The sequence below is a fragment of the Halichoeres trimaculatus genome, unplaced genomic scaffold (genome assembly GCF_033239565.1).
Source record: "Halichoeres trimaculatus isolate MK-OKI-2021-1 unplaced genomic scaffold, fHalTri1.1 fHalTri1_scaffold_9, whole genome shotgun sequence".
NCBI lineage: Eukaryota > Metazoa > Chordata > Actinopteri > Labriformes > Labridae > Halichoeres > Halichoeres trimaculatus.
In genome coordinates, this window is record NW_027437188.1 from 3,532,669 (window position 1) to 3,538,063 (window position 5,395).

Here is a 5,395-nt window from a genome sequence, read left to right on the forward strand (position 1 = left end):
AATAACTTTCATCTTACTGAGAGAAAATTCTAAGAACTCGAGGAATTCAGAGATTTTTCTAAGAATGACGTCACTAAGAGCTGCTTTTAGCCTCAGGATGCTTTGTGAATACAGGCCTCCAATCAGATTCTCTAATAGGACAAACCTTCACAGTCAATGAAATGTCAGTAACAGCATAAATATGTCAATAAAACTGAGATGATCCAAGTGGATTCATACATTTCCCAGAATGTGTGTAAATGTCTTCCAACATTTTAGTGCACTGATAATGTTGGTGCCAGTAACACTCAATCAGTGAAGTTTTTGTCCCAGTGAGCTTTCGCACAATTTATTACATTTTGGCGCTACAAGATCCCCTCTAGCATTAACTTGTTGGCACAATATACCAATACACTGAAATTTGATGAGTGGTTTTCTTTAAGCTGTATGTCCTTTATATCAGTTTATTCTTGAGCAAAGTCTTAATTCCATTTTACAGTGTTTTAAAACAAAAGTTACGAATGTAACTACGGTTCTATGAATCCCGAATGACCACCAGAGGGCGGTGCTTAAAGCACCGCATGTTCCCTTTGCGCATGCGCAGTTCGAGTATGCATACCAACAACGTCACCTGTGACCCCTGGCTGACCCGTTTCATTCGGGATTCATAGAACCGTAGTTACATTCGTAACTTTTGTTCTATTTCATCCCTGCTGACCGCCTGAGGGCGGTGCTTAAAGCACTGAATGACTTATCCCAGCTTAGTCACGAGGAATCCCAGATACCAACCTCAAGGGGAAGCCTCCAAGATTGAAGAACCACACCCAGTGGATGGGGAGTGGCAACATTCACACTGTAAAATCTGGAAAATGTGCCAGGTGACGTCCAAGAGGCAGCAGCACATATTCCCTCCAGGGGAACTCCTCTCAGGGCTGCCCATGATGTGGACACACTCCTAGTAGAGTGAGAGTGCACACCTATTGGTAGGGGGCGGTCTGAAGCCTGATATGCGTGTCGAATGGTATCCACAATCCAGTGAGACAGGCGCTGCTTGGAGAGAGCAGAGCCCTTGTCAGGGCCTTCACAACAAACAAAAAGCTACTTAGACAAACAAATGCCTGCAGTAGCTTCAATATAAAACCTCAGAGCTCTCACTGGGCACAAGAGCTCTGGTCTGCCTCCATCATTTCCTGATGGAGGGTCATATTGTGCAAGCCTTATAGGCTGATTAAAATGTGAATTTGACAGCACCTTCAGAATAAAAGCAACATTCGGCCATAATGTAACGCCCGTGCCATCAGGGTGCCACTTCAGGCATGATGGGCTGACAGACAATGCGTGCAGCTCACTGACACGCTTCGCCGAGGTAATGGCCAGCAAGAACAAAGTCTTACGTGATACCCACTGTAGCTCTGCTTTGTTTAGAGGCTCAAAGGAAGGCTGACACAATGCACCCAACACTAAATGCAGGTCCCAAGCCGGGGCACGTAGAACTCTAGGGGGGTGAAGCCTCAGAGCCCCCTTAAGAAATAACGACACCAGGCTGTGGCCCCCTACAGTGCCATTCTCGACCCTTGCATATCGGGCTGATATTGCTGCCACATACACCTTTAGAGTGGATGGAGTCTGACCTCCATCTAAGAGGGACTGAAGGAACTCCAGCACTTTGGGAACAGGCCAAAGCACTGGGTCCTCCCCATGGTTGTTGCACCATTTTACAAACAATTTCCACCTATTGTCATATTGCAGTTGTGTGGATGGTGCCCTGGCGTTCAGAATGGTCCGCTTGACAGGTTCAACACAGCTGCTCAGCAGCGGTTCGGACCTTTCAGGAGCCACACACACAAGTGGAGGCAGTGAGGGTTGGGGTGCCAAACCTGACCGCTTTGTTGGGACAAGAGATCCTTTCTGTCGGGGAGACACCATGGTTCGCCGCAACTGGGCCTGCGTAGCAGGGGGAACCATGTTCCAGCTGGCCAGAAGGGGGCCACCGGCAGCAGCATGTGGTCCTCCTAAAGGACTCTCTGGAGTGTTGGCCAAATCAGAGGGAGTGGCGGGAAAGCATAGAGAAGGCCCTCTGGCCAAGGGTGCGCCAGCGCATCTTGGCCAAGAGGGCTGGCGGTTTCTCTCAGGGAGAACCAAAGGGGACAGTGGGTCGATTCCTCTGAGGCAAAGAGATCGACCTGCGTCCTGCCGAAAAGACCCCAAATTGCGTGTACCACCTCTGGGTGGAGGCGCCACTCTCCAGGGAGGGGATTCTGACGAGAGAGGGAGTCTGCAAGATGGTTCAGGGTCCCTGGCAAATACATGGCCCGTAGGCTGGCTAGCCGGGGGGCGGCCCACCTGAGAAGGTGCTGAGACACCCGTAGCAGCTATGCTGACTTGGTGCCCCTGGTGGTTTATGTGGAAAACAGCCGAGGTGTTGTCTGATCGTACCAGTACATGCCTTCCCCTGAGGTATGGTAAGAAGTGCCTGAGAGCCAGGTGCACTGCATGGAGTTCGAGCACATTGATGTGGCTGGTGCTGTCCTGCACAGACCACAGTCCCTGAACTGTCCTGTGCTGCCAGACAGCCCCCCATCCTGAGAGGCTGGCATCTGTGGTGACAGTCTCGCGGCGAGCTGGGACCACACCCAGTGGAACGCCTCTCGACAGAAAAGCCCTGTCCCTCCAGGGGGCCAGGGCCAGATGACATTGCCGTGACACTCTGAGCTTCCGGTGATGATGCCGCTTGGTGTCTAAATGGAAGCTGTTCAGCCACCTCTGTAGGGGGCGCAACAGCAGCAGACCCAAAGGGACCACAGTTGTCATGGACGTCAGCTTTCCCAAAAGCCGCTGGAAAGTGACATAAGTCAACATTTTCCTCCCTTTGAAGAGCATGAGGAGGCAAAGAACGTCGTCCACCCGGTGGGAGGATGGCTGGGCCTTCATGGCTAAGGTGTCCAAGGTCACACCAATGAAGGTCACCCTTTGGGAGGGTTTCAGACAAGATTTCTTGTAATTTACCCTAAGACCCAATTAAGCCACATGAGCAAGGAGCTTGGCGGTGTCCTGGACCACCTGAGACTGTGACGGTGCACAGATCAGCCAATCGTCCAGGTATGGCAACACTTTCATGCCCTGCGACTGTAGGGGTGCAAGTGCCGCTTTCACACATTGAGTGAAGACCCTGGGGCAGAGGGAGAGCCCGAAAGGGAGCATTTGGAACTGCCAGTGGCGGCCCTTGTAGGCAAAACGAAGAAACTGCCTGTGTTGAGGTGCGATGGGGATATGGAAGTAGGCGTCTGCCAGATCGACGGACGTGAACCATTCCCCTTCGGTCACAGTTCGTAGGACATCCGCTGTAGTCAACATGTGGAATGGTAACCTCTGCAAATATTGATTGAGCCCTCTCAGGTCCAGTATCAGGCGATATCCGCCAGTCTTTTTTGGTACAAGAAAATATGTTGAGTAGAAGCCTCTGGGGTGTGCTAGAGGATCTACAGCCTCGATTGCCCGCTTGGCCAGGAGGGCAGACAGCTCCTGGTCCAGGGCCAAAGCCTTTGCCGGGTCGCTGATAACAGTTGACTTGACCCGGCTGGAGACAGGGGGCCGGCGTCGGAATTGGAGCTTGTACCCCTGGGTTAAGGTTGAAACCACCCAGAGGTCTGAAGCAACAGCAGCCCAGTAACTGAGCTGCCGGTTGGAAAAATAGCCAACGACCGGGCCAAAGGCCTCAGTCTCTGGCCCTCCGGCCCCTAGGGGCTCCAGAGGGACGGTGGGGAGGACCTGCACCCTGGGGTTGACCGGGAGGCAAGCGGGCAGGGGCAGGGGCACGGGCACGGGTACGAAAGTCCCGGGCTTGTCCATGTGAGGGTCGCCGGGCGCCATAACTTCCCACAGGATGAAAATGTGGTAGAGGGTGGAAACATAGAACGGCAGCAGGGTCCCTATGTCTACTTGGGGGATCCATGCTCCTACTAAGGCCTGAAAGCTGCTGTCTGGTTTCCCGAGCCCTAACGGCTCTCTCCAGTGCCTCCACAGCAGCGGAACAAAAAAGTTCTCCTGGTTCAACAGGAACACTTCGGAGTGTCCTCCTGGATGCCTCTGTCAAAGGGGACTGTGCAAGCCACACCTGGCGATGTGTCTGAACCAGCAAGGACATCATTCACCCAAGCTCTCTAGACATGAATGCAAAAGCTTGCAGAGCTGCATCGCTAAAGCACATGGCAGAAGGGTCGATGTTATTATCCTGCAATGAAGCGGACAGTGCAAACATAAGATGAACCAAGGAGTTTCCAATACGCCCAGCCAGTGCACCAGCGTTATAGGTTCTTGTGAGAAGGTCATCCGTCACTCGACATTGAGGACGGGGGCATCTCACAGCTGGCCGGAGTGGCTCCTCAGGTGACACAGTGAAAGATGCTATGGCTGGCTCAACATCAGGCATCCTCTCCAGGCCGGCTCCAGCTGCATTATGCATGGCCACCAGAGTCTGACCATCTGCTGAAAGCTGGGAGAGAGCCCCAGTATCTCTCCATCAAGCGTGAAGTTCTCCTAAAAAGTCCCCCGAAGGGGGAATAGAGAAAGCAGATGAGGGCCGCCTGCGCCTGAAGAAAGCGCTTTCAGGAGCAGAGTGAATCTGCTGTGGCATATCCAGCTGCAGACGCTCCAAAGCTGTGCGCATGATAGCCTGCATTGAGCTATCCATTGTCTCACTTGATGAGCTCTGAGCTGACGATGGGGACCCTGGTTCCGAAATCATGGAGACCCAACCAGTATCATCATCCTGGAAATGAGAGGCAAAAGCTGCCAGAGAAATAACATCATCCTCTGGGGCAAGCATTGACGTAGGCGGGATGGATGGCCCTGCCTCCTCTGTGGGTGGGGCAGGTTCATGTTCTTGCAAGAGAGACCTCATCTCTGCCAACTCTGCATATAATTGATCCACCTCTGAGGCAAGTCGCCGTTCAGCCTTTGCCTTCTTCTTGGAGGGGCCAGATGCAGTAGCAGACACACTGCGGCGCTTCGAGCGTCTTGGTTGGTAAGAGGGTAGCTGTTCCTGGGGGGAGGGATCCTCATTAGCAACAGAGGACATCTGCTCTAGTCTAGCAACCCTAAGAGCCCGAGGCATGTAACTGCATTTCATACATGGCTCGTCAGACAAACCCTCTCTAAGGTGTTCAGGACCGAGGCACCTTGGGCTGAGGTCATGGCCATCACTGGCTTGAAGGGAGGCACCACAGGAAACACAACAGTGGGAGCCCTCCATTGTGAGCGACTCCAGTGATCGCTGCTTACAATAAGCTGAGGGAAGGGGGCGCGAACGCCGCCTACACAGCAGACGCAAGTTACACAACACAGACGGTTTATAATAGTAGGTGTTATAGTGGACAATAGAATTGCAGGAGCTGAGGTAGGGGTCAGTCGCCATAAT

At 52.8% G+C, this 5,395-nt stretch overlaps 1 pseudogene; it reads right to left on the reverse strand.

Annotated features, from left to right (window-relative positions):
- Window positions 1–1,787: 1,787 nt before the first annotated feature.
- On the reverse strand, window positions 1,788–4,441 carry LOC141797800 (uncharacterized; annotated as a pseudogene).
- Window positions 4,442–5,395: the final 954 nt, after the last annotated feature.